This window comes from Hyla sarda, chromosome 2, assembly GCF_029499605.1.
Source record: "Hyla sarda isolate aHylSar1 chromosome 2, aHylSar1.hap1, whole genome shotgun sequence".
Lineage (NCBI taxonomy): Eukaryota > Metazoa > Chordata > Amphibia > Anura > Hylidae > Hyla > Hyla sarda.
The window spans coordinates 236,924,332-236,944,147 of record NC_079190.1 but is presented as its reverse complement, the minus strand read 5'-3'; positions in this window follow the sequence as shown (position 1 = coordinate 236,944,147).

Here is a 19,816-nt window from a genome sequence, read left to right as displayed (position 1 = left end):
ATCCAAGACACCTTATATACACACCTGATAGAGGTGGGTGGGGTGCATTTATACCCAGGACTGTATATATAACAAGAGGGCATCCTCCACGTCTAGAGCAGGGGTCCTCAAACTATGGCCCCATGCGGCCCGCCGAGGACATTTATCGGGCCCGCCGGGCAGGACCGTGGAGGTACCAGTTACTCCCGCACGCTCGCTGCGCATTGATACAGCTGCCACACAGTAGCGCTGTGGTGAAGCAAAGGACAGTCTTTGCTGCCTGCCTACTGACTGAGCAAGGTGCGCCGCAGCTCCACTGGCTGGCTAGCGCTAAGGTGAGTGGTGGCAGCAGTGGGAAATAAGCACTAGAGCTGCACTTTAAATGTATATAACAAATATATATAAAATATAATGTGATCGGAGGCGGAGGCGAGCAGAACTATACAGCGCAGTTGGCAGCCTGGCAGGCAGCTGAGCTGGGGCCTGCTGCCTGGGCAAAAGATATGATGAGGAGGTATTTAGGCATAGACTATATGGGGGCAACAATTAGCAGCAAAAAGGGGCATACAACAACTATATAGTGGCAAGTTGTGCCCCCACCCATAGAGTTGTTGTAGGCCCCTCTTTGCTAATAGTTTTCCCCCCCATATAGTTGTAGGCCTCTCTGAGAGGGGCCTACCACAACTATGGGGGCAAATATTAACAGAGGGGCCTACCCAAATTACATGGAGCCCCCTACGTAGTTTGGGAAGGCCTCTCTATTCATAGTTGCTGCTTCCATATAGTTTGGGTAGGCCCCTCTGTTAAAGGGCACCCGCACCAGTGTGAGCCTGGGGTAAATGCAGAGTTCCACCAGACTTCATTGATGGACAGTGATCAGACTGCATTGATGGGCAGTGCAGTCTGTATGTCTCTGTGTGGGCAAAGTTATTGCTGGCATATTGTTTTTATAGCGCTGTATATATATATATATATATATATATATATATATATATATATATTACTCTTCATTTTAAATGTATTTGTTCCCGTTTTGTTTCTTCACTTCAAAAAAAGATATATGCAGTGTGCATAGGAATTTGTTCATAGTTTTTTTTTTTTAAACTATAGTCGGGCCCTCCAACGGTCTGAGGGACAGTGAACTGGCCCCCTGTTTAAAAAGTTTGAGGACCCCTGGTCTAGAGGAAAGAAGGTTTCTACACCAGCACAGATGGGGGTTCTTTACTGTAAGAGCAGCGAGACTGTGGAATTCTCTGCCAGAGGAGGTGGTCATGGTGAACTCTGTAAAAGAATTTTAAAGGAGTCTGGATGCATTTTTGGAGACTAATAACATTACAGGTTATGGATTCTAGATCTATAACAACTCAGTAGGGACTCATTAGAGTTATAGTTTATACTTCATGGAATCTGGTCTTTTTTCAACCTTATGATGTTACTATATTGATAAGCAGATCAGTAACACTGGACACCTGAAAGGTAGCAAATATATTTTCCTAGACTTCTGCTTGTAGTATATCCTTCGGAGAACCTCTTAAACTAACAACCACATATACGACATATACTGTAGGTAAATTATACTTTGAGTCCCATTTGGGACAAGAATTGATCTAAATGGATACAACCCCTAAACAGCATTGCATACTATGTTGCTACTAGTAAGCATCAGAAAATATCCAGTCATTTCATTATAGACAACTTTTATTGCTTATAAAATATATTAATGTAAACTAACTGTAAAATGCTATCTAAATGTCTGTTTACTTTCATGTTCATGCTTTGTATAACAACTTCAGTTTAAAGAAAAGAGTTCAAAAGGTGCCCAAAATTGGGTAGAGTCCACAATACCTCATTCAATTCTTGTCATTGATCCCCTTGACATCAAAGATTTTAAAATACATTTGTATTTGGTCACGTCCCAATTACATGTCATAATCAGTGTATTTCTCATCATTTTGCCCTTGGCACAAGTCAGAAAATGTTCCACCATTCAGTAGGCAATATGAACTAAAAGCATACACACCATGCATCAATCATGCTTACACAATATCATATGTTCTACAATGGAGTACTTTTTTCTTTTCTCTTGGGGAGCGGAGCCATTAGTGTCAATACAAAGTGGGGATGGGAAGTTAGTGAGGTCAGAAAGGACAACCTGAAAGGCTTTATTTTATATGCCATAGTGCAGTTGCTTTTTGTCATTAATTAGAACAGCATCAAAATCCTAAATCTTTCAGTTCATCGCTAAGTTGCTTAGTAACAAGATGCATACAATTGCCAGTAAAGTCTCTTCTGTTAAGGACATTTCTAGAGTTTCAAATGAGCAAGATCACAAAATACATATTTTATAACAATATTTGTGTTTTTATCTATACAGAAAGTACACATATCAGCTGCCAGTCCTATGATTTAATGAACTTTGGGACTAGTGCTGTATTTTTATAGACATGCTTATAAGCACTATCTATGTTTAATATTCTTTGAATTGAGTTAAAACATTAATGTCATTCTATTCCCATATATTTTCCATTGTATTAAATATTTACTTGTCATGGTTAATATAATGTATTCAGGTTTTTGAAGTGAGATTCTCTAAATGCCAAATGGTGATTGTCACGATTCGGCTGGCTGGAGGTGGATCCTCTGTGCCAGAGAGGGATTGGCGTGGACCGTGTTGGTGGACCGGTTCTAAGTTGCTACTGGTATTCACCAGAGCCCGCCGCAAAGCGGGATGGTCTTGCAGCGGCGGTAGCAACCAGGTCGTATCTACCAGCAACGGCTCAACCTCTCTGACTGCTGAAGATAGGCGCGGTACAAGGGAGTAGACAAGAGCAAGGTCGGACGTAGCAGAAGGTCAGGGCAGGCAGCAAGGATCGTAGTCAGGGGCAACGGCAGGAGGTCTGGAACACAGGCTAGGAACACACAAGGAAACTCTTTCACTGGCACAATGGCAACAAGATCCGGCGAGGGAGTGCAGGGGAAGTGAGGTATAAGTAGGGAGTGCACAGGTGAACACACTGATTAAGCCTGCTGCGCCAATCAGTGGCGCAGTGGCCCTTTAAATTGCAGAGACCCGGCGCGCACGCGCCCTAAGGAGCGGGGCCGCGCGCGCCGGGACAAGACAGACGGGGAACGAGTCAGGTACGGGAGCCGGGATGCGCATCGCGAGCGGGCGCCTCCCGCATCGCGAATCGCATCCCGGCTGAGAGGGATATTGCAGCGCACCCGGTCAGCAGGTCTGACCGGGGCGCTGCAAATGCGAGGATGCTGCGAGCACTCCGGGGAGGAGCGGGGACCCGGAGCGCTCGGCGTAACAGTACCCCCCCCCTTGGGTCTCCCCCTCTTCTTGGAGCCTGAGAACCTGAGGATAAGACTTTTGTCTAGAATGTTGTCCTCAGGTTCCCAGGATCTCTCTTCTGGACCACAGCCTTCCCAATCCACCCCCAAAAATTTTTTCTTTCTGACAGTCTTGGAGGCCAGAATCTCCTTCACGGAGAAGACGTCAGAAGAACCGGAAACAGGAGTGGGGGAAACAAGTTTGGGAGAGAAGCAGTTAAAGACGAGTGGTTTAAGGAGAGAGACATGGAAGGCATTGGGAATACGAAGAGAAGGAGGAAGAAGGAGTTTGTAAGAGACAGGGTTAATCTGGCACAAGACTTTGAAAGGGCCAAGATAGCGTGGTCCCAGTTTGTAACTGGGGACACGAAAGCGGACATATTTAGCGGAGAGCCATACCTTGTCTCCGGGAGCAAAAATGGGGGGAGTTCTTCTTTTCTTATCGGCAAATCTTTTCATCCGGGATGAAGCCTGTAAAAGAGAATTTTGGGTCTCTTTCCATATGGTGGAAAGATCACGAGTCACTTCATCCACAGCGGGCAAACCAGAGGGCAAGGGAGTAGGGAGGGGGGGAAGAGGGTGACGGCCGTATACCACGAAAAATGGGGATTTAGCAGAAGATTCGGAGACTCTGAAGTTGTATGAGAATTCGGCCCATGGTAGAAGATCTGCCCAGTCATCCTGGCGGGAGGAAACAAAATGCCGTAAATAGTCACCCAGGACCTGATTAATTCTTTCTACTTGCCCATTGGATTGGGGATGATAAGAAGAAGAGAAGTTTAATTTGATCTTGAGCTGTTTACAGAGGGCCCTCCATGTCAATGCGGGTGGCAAGACGAATAAGTTCATGCAGGTTAGCAGGAATTTCTCGTGCGGCCAGCACATCTTTAATGTTGCTGGATAGGCCTTTTTTAAAGGTCACGCAGAGGGCCTCATTATTCCAGGATAATTCGGAGGCAAGAGTACGGAATTGGATGGCGTACTCGCCAACAGAAGAATTACCCTGGACCAGGTTCAGCAGGGCAGTCTCAGCAGAAGAGGCTCAAAGACACTTCGGATCTCCGTGAAGAAGGAGTGTACAGAGGCAGTGACAGGGTCATTGCGGTCCCAGAGTGGTGTGGCCCATGACAGAGCTTTCCCAGACAGAAGGCTGACTACGAAAGCCACCTTAGACCTTTCAGTAGGAAACTGGAAATCATCTCCAAGTGCAGGGAACATTGCGAAAGAAAACCACGGCAAAACTTAGAGTCCCCATCAAATTTATCCGGCAAGGATAATCGTAGGCCGGAAGCGGCCACTCGCTGCGGAGGAGGTGCAGGAGCTGGCGGAGGAGATGGTTGCTGGAGCTGAGGTAATAGCTGCTGTAGCATCACGGTCAGTTGAGACAGCTGGTGGCCTTGTTGCGCTATCTGTTGCGACTGCTGGGCGACCACCGTGGTGAGGTCGGCGACAACTGGCAGTGGGACTTCAGCGGGATCCATGGCCGGATCTACTGTCACGATTCGGCTGGCTGGAGGTGGATCCTCTGTGCCAGAGAGGGATTGGCGTGGACCGTGTTGGTGGACCGGTTCTAAGTTGCTACTGGTATTCACCAGAGCCCGCCGCAAAGCGGGATGGTCTTGCAGCGGCGGTAGCAACCAGGTCGTATCCACCAGCAACGGCTCAACCTCTCTGACTGCTGAAGATAGGCGCGGTACAAGGGAGTAGACAAGAGCAAGGTCGGACGTAGCAGAAGGTCAGGGCAGGCAGCAAGGATCGTAGTCAGGGGCAACGGCAGGAGGTCTGGAACACAGGCTAGGAACACACAAGGAAACGCTTTCACTGGCACAATGGCAACAAGATCCGGCGAGGGAGTGCAGGGGAAGTGAGGTATAAGTAGGGAGTGCACAGGTGAACACACTGCATCGCGAATCACATCCCGGCTGAGAGGGATATTGCAGCGCACCCGGTCAGCAGGTCTGACCGGGGCGCTGCAAATGCGAGGATGCTGCGAGCGCTCCGGGGAGGAACGGGGACCCGGAGCGCTCGGCGTAACAGTGATTGAGGTACATGGATTTTTAGAAATCTACCTGATGATTGTATTTAGGTTTTATCTTTGTTTTACCTGTGACTTCATTTTGACCTAGCAACTCGTTTAGTCCTTTTGCCCTGTATTTCTGGTACGTGTGTGTCATCTGGTACATATGAATGCTGGCCCCGAATTTCTTCTGACAACATTTCTTGCTTAGCTCTAGTCCAATTTCTATATCACACCATTGATCCATATGTAGCACCACTGCTAGCAATCTAAGACTATTCTGGAGACTATGACCTGGGTTCCACATGCATTAAAGTTTGCCTCTCTTAATGGAGGTTAAAGGGCAAAAAGCAGGAGTTTCTTTGGATTCTGCACCACCGTCTAGGCAGGGCCAATCAGATTGTGGCTTTATAAGTCCTCTACTGCTATATTAACCATAACAATACCTATACCAGGGAATATATGCTTCCATCTAAAGACTCAACTATGAGAAACAGAGCCTAAATTGCATGTTACACCAGAATTATTATTTTATTATTATTAATGTGATTATTATTAGAGATGAGCGAATTTTTCAAAAATTCAATTCGGGCAAATTTTTATTCCGAATTTATTTGCAGCAAATTTCTATTTAAAGTATTCCAGCGCAAAATAACTTATCCCCTATCCAATCACTGGGGGTCCGAGCGCTGGGGCCCCCCGGGATCTCCTGGACGGGGCCGCGGCAGTCTGCCGGAATTGAAGTTTCGTCCCCAGCAGAAAGCTGTGGCTCCATGTATCTCTATGGGGTACATGGAGGGGGCATGTTGGGAGCCGCATCATGCGGGGATGGAATGCCCCCTTTCCAGCATACTGCCACGGGCCCGTTCAGGAGATTCCGGGGGGCCCCAGGGCTCGAGCCCCCCGCAATCTATAACTTATCCCCTATCCTTCAGATAGGGGATAAGTTATATTGCACTACAGATGTCCTTTAAAGTGGCTATTTCTATGCTACAGAGAGCCTCAATAGGGGGTGTAGAACACATGCAGATTACAGGCGTCGTTATTAGAATCACTGCCGCAGAGCCGCACAATGACAGAGTCTGGATGTGGCAGCAGGGTTGGGAGACCATATGGCATCACAATTGAAGAGATTAAAGAGATTTTTTAAATGTCAATTTTTAAGAGAATTAAGATTTTTAATAGATTAACGAGTTTAATGCGCCAGCAGCATGGCGAGATCACATGACGGCACAATGACAGAGCCTGATATTTGGAATGAGCAAACTTGAAATCCTTTTATGAGGACCCATTGGAGGACAAGTCTGGTACCAGCATCCGCGGTAATTCCAGCTCCAAGTACTGGAAGTGTTAAAGGGGTACTCCACCCCTAGACATCTTATTCCCTATCCAAAGGATAGGGGATAAGATGTCTGATCGCGGGGGTTCCGCCGCTGGGGACCCCCGCAATATAGCACGCAGCACCCACCTGTTACTGCTCCGGAAGCGCTGGAGGGTCTGGCTCCCGACCACGCGAATGGAAGATTGTGACATCACAACTCTGCCCCCGTGTGACGTTACATCCCACTCCCTCAATGCAAGTCTATGGGAGGGGGCGTGACAGCTGCTGAAAGGCTGCATGCCACCATGTGATACAGGGTGATCCCTCCTACCAACCTTCCCAGAATTCCTTGCCTCATGTCCTCACACATGTAGCCGCCATTTTAGGTTCCCTGGGCCACACAAAATGGAGTTAATGAAGCGATTTGTTTTATCGGATCGCCAGTGATATTTGTATTCGTTACGATTCAAATTTTCTATGAAATTCGTAATGAATTCAGATTGGTCTGATACAATTTGCTCATCTCTAATTATTTTTATAACCAGAGAAGAGAAAACAGGTCAGCATCACCCGAGATAGGGTTAGTGCCGGTGCTCAGTGTTCAAAAGGCAATCTCCATGAAGTCCTTAAACAGTACAAGTATAATCCTCAACACTAATCACAGTAATGTCATCCACCATTTATTCAGACTTCAGAGCATGTATATACGGGAACACAAATATCAGGAATGCTAGGCCTATTGCCGTTTCATGTCACAGGTGGGACACTTTCTCCTAAATTCCCTAAATTGCATTACACTGTGGTTATTATTACATTCACAGAAAATGGGTACTGGTCTAATTTATTTGTTATTTGAGATTTAACCTATAAGGAATCAATCCTCCAGGACCAAACATTGTCAGAATATACATGTATGCCACTTTGCTTTAAAGATATAAGCCACTCTTTTAACATTTTTAAATATCTTTAATATCATATAAGCAGAACATTTCTGAAATATATATTTTTTGTTTTATTTTTTGTCCAGAATAACATTTACATTTAGAATATAAATTGAAATATTCTTATTGAAATTATCAAATAGAACATCCAACTCCTCCCAGTCGTTACCCTAACCCCTTTACTCATAAAACTCAAAATGGGGAAGGGGTGAATAAAAAAGTAAAATTTTAACCCCTTAAGGACCACAGGTTTTTCCATTTTTGCACTTTAGTTTTTTCCTCCTCACCTTTTAAAAATCATAACCCTTTCAATTTTGCACCTAAAAATCCATATGATGGCTTATATTTTGCACCACAAATTCTATTTTGCAGTGACATCAGTCATTGTACCCAAAAATCTACGGTGAAACGGAAAAAAAATCATTGTGCGACGAAATTGAAGAAAAAAACGCCATTTTGTAAATTTTGGGGGCTTTCGTTTCTACGCAGTACATTTTTCGGTAAAAATGACACCTTATCTTTATTCTGTAGGTCCATAATAATAATAATAATTTTATTTATATAGCGCCTACAGATTCCGCAGTGCATACGATTAAAATGATACCCTAATTATATAGGTTTGATTTTGTTGTACTTCTGTAAAAAATCATAACTACATGCAGAAAAATTTATACGTTTAAAATTGTCATCTTCTGACCCCTATAACTTTTTTATTTTTCTGTATATGGGGCAGTTTGAGGGCTCCTTTTTTGTGCCTTGATCTGAAGTTTTTAGAGGTACCATTTTTGTATTGATCAGACTTTTTGATCGCTTTTTATTCATTTTTTCATTATATAAAAAGCAACCAAAAATACGTTATTTTGGACTTTGGAATTTTTTTTTCGCGTATGCTATTGACCTTTCAGTTTAATTAATGATATATTTTTATAGTTCGGACAATTACGCACGCGCCGATACCACATATGTTTATATTTATTTTTATTTACATGGTGTTTTTTTATGGGAAAAGGGGGGTGATTTGAACTTTTATTAAGGAAAGGGTTAAATCACATTTATTAACTTTTTTTACACTTTTTTTTTTGCAGTGTTATAGCTCCCATAGGGACCTGTAACACTGCACACACTGATTGCCAGCACTGTTCACTGCAAAGCCATAGCTTTGCAATGATCAGCGTCATCAACGGTCGATTGCTCAAGCCTGCATCTCAGGCTTGGAGCAATCAATCGCCGAGGGGACACGCCGGAGGCAGGTAAGAGGACCTCTGCTGTGTCCCAGCTAAAGGGTTAATAGCGCGCGGCACCGATCGCTATTAGCCCTGGGTCCCGGCATCAGATACATGCCGGGACCGACCCAATATGACGCGTGACCCCGCGTTATATCGCGGGAGCCGGCCAAGGACGTAAATATACGTCCTTGGTCGTTAAGGGGTTAAGGAGTTATCGCAAAAATAAAAGTTATACCCTTTCTACAGGATAGGTGGTAACTACCGTATATACTCGAGTATAAGACTCGGCTTATACACGAGTGAACAAAAATAAATATATATATCACTTTAGGCATACCGGTGGGGGGTGGGCCGGGCCGTCCATCTTCACTGCAGGGACCATCCAAATTCCGGTGGGGAGGGTGAGCTGGTCCAGGCCGTCCATCTTAACCAGGAGGCACTCTTCTCCACTCCGGCCCGTCCAACTTCACTGCAGGGACCATCTGCATTCCGGTGGGAAGGGTGAGCTGGTCCAGGCCATCCATCTTAACAGGGAGGCACTCTTCTCCGCTCCGGGCCGTCCCCGGACTAGTGATGCTGCATTGACGCTGCAGCGCAAGGATGTCCATGCTGGTCAGACATATGACGTAAGGGGCTTCCCTGCACACAGACGTCTGCTGCGCACGGACGTCCCTGCGTGGTGGCGTCAATGCAGCCTCACTAGTCCGAGGATGGCCCGGAGCAGAGAAAAAGGCCTCCCAGTGAAGATGGACGGCCCCTACCAGCTCACCCTCGCACCGGAATGCGGACAGTCCCTGTAGTGAAGATGGACGGCCCGGCTCACCCTCCCTGGACGGTCCCTGCAGCTACTAGAGCAACAACTGGGGAGTCAGTAAGTTTTCTTAGGTTTTTGGGGTGAAATTAGGGGCCTCGGCTAATATTCGGAACGGCTAATACTCGAGTATATACGGTAGCTGATCAATGGGAGCCCGACTGCTGGGACTTTCACCCAAAAGAATGGAGGTAAAATGGAGCAGCAGCACAAATTCTTGGTCACCACTCCATACTCTTTCTTTTGAGTGAAAATAACTTTATTTGCAACCACTCCATACTGAACTCAAGTTCAGGACTCAGCAATGTTAACCCCTTTACTCAATAGCCTGTTTTGACCTTTATGACCAAGGCAAATTTTCAAAATCTGACATGAGTCCACTTATCTGGTAATAACTTTGGAATGCTTTCACTTATGAAAGCAATTCTGAGATAGTTTTTTCGTGACATATTGTACTTTACATTAGTGGTAAATTTTGATTGATATATTTAGCGGTTTTTGTATAAAAATGAATTGATATTTTCTGCTTACACGACAAATAGACATGCCGCACCAAATTAATGATTAATTCACATGTACAATATGTCTACTTTATGTTCCCATTATTTGATAAACATTCTTTAACTTTTTTAGAATGTTAGAGGGTTTTTACGTTTAGTAGCAATTTTCCAGATTTTCAAGAAAATAGAAAAATCCGATTTTTAAGGGGCCAGTTCAGTTCTGAAGTGGAATTGAGGGACCTGTATGTTAGTTACCCCCATAAATCACCCCATTTTATAAACTGCACCCCTTAAAGTAGTCAGAATGACATTAAAAAAGTTTATTAAACCTTTAGATGTTTTACAGAAATAAAAGCAAAGTGGAGGCATAATTTTTAAATTATATATTTTTGTGGATTTTTCATTTTAATCAATTTTTTTCTGTAGCACAGTAGGTGTTGACAAAGAAATAAAACTCAAGATTTATTTCACCAATTCTGACATACTTAGAAATATCCCATATGTGGCCTTTGTGCGCTACGTGTCTCTCACACAGGCCTCAGACATGAAGGCGGGCTGTGTGGATTTTGGGGCATCCTTTTAGTTTAGGATATTTTGTTGTCATCATATAAAATTACAGGGGCCTTGGGGTGCAAAAATATTTTTGGGAGACAAGTTGACGCTTTCATTGGTACCATTCTGGGGTACATGTGTATCAGGATCCAGATTGGTATGCGGAGAGGACACGGGTGGTGGATCCTCTGTGTCAGTGAGGTGATGGCGTGGGCCGTACCAGGGGAACGGAATCTAAGGGGTTACTGGTTTTCACCAGAGCCCGCCGCAAAGCGGGATGGACTTGCAGCGGCAGGTAACCCCGAGGTCGTTCCACTCGATAGCGACTCAACCTCACTGACGGCTGAGACAGGCGTGGTACACAAGCATAAGGCAAGAGCAAGGTCGGACGTAGCAGAAGGTCTGGGCAGGCAGCAACGGTTCGTAGTCAGGGACAACGACAAAGGTCTGGGTACACAGGCAATGGAACACACAGAAACGCTTTCTCAGGGCACAAGGCAACAAGATCCGGCAAGGACAGGAAGGGGAAGTGGGTTTTTATATGTTTTGAACTGATTGTTCCAGGCACCAATAAGTGGTGCACTGGCCCTTTAAATTTCATAGAGCCAGCGCCTAAATTTCATAGAGCCGGACTTGGTGGGTGAGAGACACGGGACTCGATCTGAGAGAGGGCACGTCCCGCACCTCGGATCGCGTCCCCTCCGAGAACAAGGAAGCAGCTCTCTCGGTCAGTGGTGCCGACCGGAGCGCTGCAAACAGAAGCACGCCGCGAGCACTCCAGGGAAGCAGCGGGACCCGGAGCGCTCGGCGTGAAAATACCCCCCCCCCTTGGGTCTCCCCCTCTTTTTGGAGCCCAGGAACCTATGGATGAGTTCCTTGTCGAGGATATTGTCCTCGGGCTCCCAAGACCTCTCTTCGGGGCCACAATTCTTCCAGTCAACAAGAAATAATTTTTTACCTTTGACGACCTTGGAGGCGAGGATTTCTTTTACCGTGAAGACGTCAGAGGACCCAGTGACAGGAGCAGGAACGGTGACCTTGGGGGAAAAGCAGTTAAGAATGAGAGGTTTGAGAAGGGATACATGAAAGGAGTTAGGAATACGAAGAGAAGGAGGAAGATGGAGCTTGTAGGAGACAGGGTTAATTTGACTTTTGACTCTGAATGGCCCGAGGTAACAAGGACCCAGCTTGTAGCTAGGGACACGAAACCGAATATATTTGGCAGAGAGCCACACTTTGTCACCAGGGGCAAAGACAGGAGGAGTTCTTCTCTTCTTATCCGCATGTTTCTTCATGCGAGAAGAGGCCAGTGAAAGCGATTTTTGAGTCTCCTTCCAGATAGTGGAGAAGTTCAATTCGTCTACGGCAGGAACTCCAGAAGAAGTGGGGATGGGGAGGGGGGGAAGTGGGTGACAGCCGTACACCACAAAGAACGGAGACTTGGCGGATGACTCAGAGTTTTTGAAATTGTATGAGAATTCAGCCCAGGGTAACAGGTCGACCCAATCATCTTGGTGGGATTAGACAAAATTTCGCAGGTAATTACCAAGGATCTGGTTCCCTTTCTCCACTTGTCCATTGAACTGTGGGTGGTAGGAGGACGAGAAATGTAATTTGATCTTTAATTGATTACAGAGAGTCCAAAATTTAGACACAAATTGAACGCCTCTATCCGAGACAATATGCGTGGGAAGCCCGTGAAGACGAAAAATCGGCAAAAAAATTGCTTCACCAACTGTGGCGCAGAAGGAAGGCCTGGAAGAAGAATAAAGTGAGCCATTTTGGAAAAACGATCAACGACCACACAGATGACTGTAACGCTGAGCGCTCCGGCCCCTGCTCCTGGACCGGAGCGCTCACTGCATTTGTCCCCGCAGAGTGCCCTGGTCAGACTCACTGACTGGGGACACTCTGTTTCTGTCACCGGCGGGGACGCGGTCCGCGTTGCGGGATGTCCCCGCGCGCGTCCCGCGTCCCATCTTCACTTACCTGCACCCGCTCCGACTCTCTCCTCTGCTCCCCGGTCACGTGGTTCCCGGCGCGTGCGTCCCTACACTATAGGGCGCACGTGCCGGCTGTGTAAAATTTAAAGGGCCAGTGCACCATTGATTGGTGCCTGGCCCAACCCAATTTCAGCTGTCCCTATAAATGTATCCTGCCCTTCCTCCCCTTGCCGGATCTTTGTTGCCTTTGTGCCCTAGAGAAAGCGTTTTCTGTGTACTCCTTGCCTGTTGCCGAACCCGTTGCTAACGACTACCGCCTCTGCACCCGTGCTGCCTGCCCTGACCTTTTGCTACGTCTGACTTCGCCTCTGCCTGCCCCTTCTGTACTACGCCTGTCTCAGCAGTTAGTGAGGTTGAGCCGCTACCGGAGGACACGACCTGGTAGTTACCGCCGCAGCAAGTCCATCCCACTTTGAGGCGGGCTCTGGTGAAAACCAGTAACTACTTAGAACCGATCCTCCGGTACGGTCCACGCCAATCCCTCACTGACACAGGGGATCCAGTACCGCTTCCTGCTACCAGTCCGGATCCTTACAGTAAGATCCGGCCTTGGATCCCGCTGAGGTGCCCCTGCCAAATGTCGCCGACCTCACCACGGTTGTGGCCCAGCAGTCGCAGCAGATCACCCAGCAAGGTCAACAGCTGGCAAAATTGACCGCCATGCTGCAGCAACTTCCAGCACAGCAATAGCCGCTGTCTCCACCTGCACCAGCTTCCCCCGCCGCAGCTGGTGGCCGCCGCCACTTCTAGAGTCCGTTTGTCCATGTCGGCCAAGTATGACGGTGATCCCAAGTTGTGCCGCGGATTCCTGTCCCAATGCTCTCTTCATCTTGAGATGTTGGCTGACCAGTTCCCCTCGGAGCGAGCCAAGGTGGCATTTGTCGTTAGCCTGCTTTCTGGGAAGGCCCTGGCCTGGGCTACACCGCTTTGGGACCGCAACGATCCAGCCAGCTCGGGCTTCCTCAGCAGAGACTGCCTTATTGAACTTGTACCAGGGGAGTTCTTCTGTGGGAGACTATGCTATTCGTTTCCGTACCCTTGCTTCGGAACTCTCCTGGAATAACGAGGCGCTCTGTGCTACCTTTAAGAAAGGCTTATCCAGCGCCATAAAGGATGTCCTGGCCGCACGAGAAGTGCCTACCAACCTGAGTGACCTTATTCATTTGGCCACCAGGATTGACCTGCGTTTTGCTGAGAGACAAGAGGAACTACTACAGGAAAAGGGAAGTGCTCATCCCAGACACTTTCCTCGTCTGGCTCCTATCTTCCAGCATCCACCGCAACCCTCTTCTGGGCCTCCCGAAGCCATGCAGGTGGATCGGTCTCGCCTTACCACTCAAGAAAGGAACCTCCGTAGAGACGAGAACCTCTGCTTGTACTGTGCTAGTACTCAGCACTTCCTAAAGGACTGTCCTCTTCGTCCACCGCGTGAGGGAAACGCCCGCACCTAGTCAACGTTGGAGAGGTGTTGCTAGGTGTGAATACTTCCTCTCCACGTCTCAAGGTATCTGTGCAGCTTTCAGTTTCCTCCAAGTCTACCTTCACTGCCTCCGCCTTCTTGGATTCAGGATCTGCTGGCAATTTCATCCATGCCTCCTTGGTTGACAGACATCAAATCCCTGTGGTCCGTCTGCCCAAGCCATTGTTCATTTCTACGGTCAACGGGGAGAGACTTTCGGCCACTGTGCAGTACCGTACCTTGCCATTACAGATGGGTATCGGATTTCTGCATTCTGAAATGCTGGAGTTTTTGGTCCTTCCCTTCTGCTCCTCAGAACTCCACTTGGGCCTGCCATGGCTTCAGCGCCACAGTCCCATCCTGGACTGGTCCTCCGGAGAGATCCTGAGATGGGGTCCCTCCTGCTCTGGTCGTTGTCTCAAGTCTGTTCTTGTCAAACGGGACCCCGTCATTTCTCCACCACCTGGTCTCCCGAAGCCTTACCACTGCTTCGCTGCCGTTTTTTTGTAAGAAGCAGGCCGAAGTTCTTCCTCCTCATAGACCTTACGACTGTCCTATCGACTTGGTGCCCGGTACTACTCCACCCCGGGGTAGAATCTACCCACTCTCACCACCAGAGACTCTCGCCATTTCGGAGTACATTCGTGAAAATCTGCAGAGAGGCTTCATAAAGAAATCTTCCTCCCCCGCTGGGGCTGGTTTTTTCTTTGTTACCAAGAAGGACGGCTCCCCCCGTCCTTGTATAGATTACAGAGGTCTAAGCAAGATTACCGTCAAGAACCGATATCCTCATTTTCTCCTCAGATTTGGATCAACATCGTGCTCATGTCCGCTTTGTACTCTCCCGTCTGCGGAAGAACCGTCTCTATGCTAAATTCGAGAAGTGCCAGTTTGACCGCACCAGTCTACCCTTCCTGGGCTATATCATTTCCGCCAAAGGACTACAAATGGATCCTGCCAAGCTTTCTGCAGTCCTGGACTGGCCTTGTCCTTCTGGCCTTAAAGCCATACAGCGGTTTCTCGGATTTGCTAATTATTATAGACAGTTCCTCCCGCATTTCTCCACCCTTGTGGCACCCATTGTGGCCTTGACCAAGAAGGGGGCTAATCCGAAGTCTTGGCCTCCTCAGGCCGAGGAGGCCTTCTGCGCTCTCAAGTCTGCTTTTGCCACCGCTCCAGCCCTGTCCAGGCCTGATCCTTCTAAGCCTTTCTACCTGGAGGTAGACGCCTCCTCCGTGGGAGCTGGTGCCGTACTTACGCAAAAGACTCTGAGAGGCAAGTCCGTTACCTGTGGATTTTTCTCTAAAACTTTCTCTCCTGCTGAGAGAAATTATTCCATAGGAGACAGAGAACTGCTCGCCATCAAGTTGGCTCTGGAGGAGTGGAGACACTTACTTGAAGGATCAGTACACCCAGTGAGCATCTTTACTGACCATAAAAACCTATCCTACCTCCAGTTCGCTCAGAGATTTAACCCCTGCCAAGCTCGCTGGTCTCTATTTTTTGCCAGGTTTAATTTCCTGATCCACTTTCGTCCTGCGTGTAAGAACATCAGAGCCGACGCTCTTTCCCGCTCGTCCGATGTCTCTGGAGATGAAGTCAAGCCTCAGCACATAGTACCTCCGGAACGTTTGATCACCGTAGCTCCTGTTGACCTGCGCAGTCTCCCTCCAGGGAAGACCTATGTTTCTCCCCGTCAACGCTTAAAAAGTCCTTAAGTGGGGGCATTCTTCTTTGCTCGCAGGACATCCTGGAGTCAACTCATACGGTACAACTCATCTCCAGGAGATACTGGTGGCCATCCTTTGAAAAGGACATCACAGAATTTGTGCAGGCCTTTTCTGTATGCGCTAGAGAAAAGACCCCTCGTCAGAGACCTGCTGGTTTTCTCCAGCCCCTTCCAGTACCGGAGTCCCCATGGTCCCATATCGCTATGGACTTTGTTACGGACCTGCCACCATCTCACGGCAAAACGGTAGTTTGGGTCGTCGTGGACCGCTTTTCTAAGATGGCGCACTTTATCCCATTGCCAGCCTTACCATCTGCGCCTCAGTTGGCTAAGCATTTCTTACGGCACATCTTCCGTTTACATGGGCTACCTTCGCATATTGTCTCTGACAGGGGGGTACAATTTGTGTCCAAATTCTGGAGGGCCCTCTGTGGACAGCTTAAAGTCAAGTTGGATTTCTCCTCGTCATACCACCCTCAAACCAACGGCCAAGTGGAGCGAGTAAACCAAATTTTGGGCGACTATCTTCGCCACTTCGTCTCCTCCCGCCAAGATGACTGGGTCGACCTCCTCCCGTGGGCGGAATTCTCCTATAACCACAAGGACTCTTCTTCCTCCAGCAGGTCTCCCTTCTTCGTGGTTTACGGCCGTCATCCTCTGCCGCCTCTACCCTAGACCTCCTCCTCCGGTGTACCTGCTGTGGATGATCTGGTGCGGGACTTTGCTACCATCTGGCGCGAGACGCGTCTCTCCCTTCTACAGGCCTCTTCCCGTATGAAGGTCCAAGCAGACAAAAAACGACGGTCCCCTCCTGTCCTGATTCCCGGGGACAGAGTTTGGCTTTCGTCTAGGTACATCCGCTTCAGGGTCCCTAGTTATAAGCTGGGTCCTCGTTTCTTGGGACCCTACAGAGTCAAGAAGAGGATCAACCCTGTGTGCTACCAGCTACACCTCCCTTCCTCCCTCAGAATTCCAAACTGTTTTCATGTCTCCCTCCTCAAGCCAGCAGTGTTCAATCGCTTCTCCCCCAAGAATCTTTCTCCCACACCTGTATCCGGTACCTCGGATGTCTTCTCCGTTCGGGAGATATTGGCCTCTAAGTTGGTCAGAGGGAGAAGATTTTTTCTGGTTGACTGGGAGGATTGCAGTCCTGAGGAAAGATCTTGGGAGCCAGAAGAGAACATCTTGGATCGCAATCTCATCCTCAGGTTTCTGGGTATCAAGAGGAGGGGGAGACCAAAGGGGGGGGGTACTGTAACGCTGAGCGCTCCGGCCTTGCTCCTGGACCGGAGCGCTCACTGCGTTTGTCCCCGCAGAGTGCCCCGGTCAGACTCACTGACCGGGGACACTCTGTTTCTGTCACGGGCGGGGACGCGGTCCGCGCTGCGGGATGTCCCTGCGCGTCCCGCGTCCCATCTTCACTTACCTGCACCCGCTCCGACTCTCTCCTCTGCTCCCCGGTCACGTGGTTCCCGGCGCGTGCGTCCCTGCACTATAGGGCACGCGCGCGCCGGCTGTGTAAAATTTAAAGGGCCAGTGCACCATTGATTGGTGCCTGGCCCAACCCAATTTTAGCTGTCCCTATAAATGTATCCTGCCCCTTCCTCCCCTTGCCGGATCTTTGTTGCCTTTGTGCCCTAGAGAAAGCGTTTTCTGTGTACTCCTTGCCTGTTGCCGAACCCGTTGCTAACGACTACCGCCTCTGAACCCGTGCTGCCTGCCCTGACCTTTTGCTATGTCTGACTACGCCTCTGCCTGCCCCTTCTGTACTACGCCTGTCTCAGCAGTTAGTGAGGTTGAGCCGCTACCGGAGGACACGACCTGGTAGTTACCGCCACAGCAAGTCCATCCCGCTTTCGTCGGGCTCTGGTGAAAACCAGTAACTACTTAGAACCGATCCTCCGGTACGGTCCACGCCAATCCCTCACTGACACAGGGGATCCACTTCCAGTACCGCTTCCTGCTACCAGTCCGGATCCTTACAATGACAGTGTTGCCATGGGATACAGGAAGATCAGTGATGAAGTCCATGGCTATGTGGGACCAAGGCTATTCAGGCAGCGGATGGAGAAGTCCTGAAGGTTTCTGATGAGGGGTCTTGTCACGTGCACATATAGTACAGGCTCGTACGAAATCGGTCACATCCTTTTCCAAGGAGGACCACCAATAGTGTCTGGCAATCAACTGTAAAGTCTTTTTGATTCCAGCGTGACCAGCCAGAAGGGAGGAATGGCCCCATTTGAGGATCCGGAGGCGAAGACAGGGAGGAACATAAGTCTTTCCTGGAAGGACAGTTACCAGAGAAGCAGGAGCAGAAGAGATCAGGCACTCAGGGGGAATGATGTGCTGAGGAAGGGTCTCGGCTTCAGAGGCATCGGTGGTACGAGATAGAGCATCGGCTCTGACATTCTTGTCTGCGGGACGAAAATGGATCTGGAAGTTTAAACGGGCAAAAAACAACGACCACCTAGCCTGGTGAGGAATTAGCCACAGGGCGGATTGGAGATAAGACAAATTTTTGTGATCTGTAAAAATGGTGATGGGGTGAAGGGATCCTTCCAAAAGATGTCTCCACTCCTCAAGGGCCAACTTAATCGCCAACAGTTCACGGTCTCCGATGGAATAATTTTCATGGGTTTTATACGTAGTACACGTTATGTTTTCTTTATGGGATAACCCACATGTACTGTTATACAGATAAGCATGCTCATGTTTTTCTACACGTATAACACGCTCATAATAATAATTTCATGTATACGCTCTCTTAGTAATCACGTCATGTATATGCTCTCATTGCCGCTATTTCATGTATACGCTCTCATAGTAGTCATTCTTATGCTCTCATAATAGTCTTGTCACGTACACGCTCTCAGAGTATTGATTTCATGTATACGCTCTCATAGTAGTCACTTTATGTATTTGCTCTCATAGCAGTCATTTCATGTATACACGCTCTTCATAGCCATTCTTATGCTCTCATAGTTGTCACTTCATGTATACGCTTTCATAGCAGTCATTTCATGTATACGCTCTCAAAGTAGTCATTCTTACGCTCCCATAATAGTCATTTCATGTATACGCTCTCATAGTAGTCCTTCTTATGCTCTCATAAAAGTCATTTCATGTATTCACTCATAGTAGTAATTATTACGCTCTCATAGTTGTCACTTCATGTGTACGCTCTCATAGCAGTCATTTCATGTATACGCTCTCATAGTAGTCATTATTGCGCTCTCATAGTTGACATTTCATGCATACGCTCTCCTAGCAGTCATTTCATGTATATGCTTACGTAGTAGTCATGCTTACGCTTTCATAATAGTCATTTCATGTATATGCTCTCATAATAATTGTTTCATGTATACGCTCTGATAGTAGTCATGAGACATATACGCTCTTGTAGCAGTATTTTCATGTCTACGCTCTCACAGTAATCTCATAGTAGTCACTTCAGGTATACGCTCTTATAGTTGTCTTTCTCCCGCTCACATAGTTGTCACTCCATGTATACGCTCTCATTGTAGTCATTCTTACGCTCTCATTATAGTCATTTCACATACACGCTCTCATAGTAATCACTTCATGTATATGCTCTCATAGCAGTCATTTCATGTAGACGCTCTCATAGTAGTCATTATTATGCTCTCCTAGCAGTCATTTCATGTATACGATCGCATAGTAGTCATTCTAATGCTCTCATAATAGTCATTTCATATACACGCTCTCATAGTAGTTATTCTTATGCCCACATAGTTGTCACTTCATGTATATGCTCTCATAGCAGTCATTTCATGTATATGCTCGCATAGTAGTCATGCTTATGCTTTCATAATAGTTATTTCATGTATATGCTCTCATAATAGTTATTTCATGTATACGCTCTGATAGTAGTCATGTAACATTAGTAGTCATTCTTACGCTCTCATTATAGTCATTTCACATACA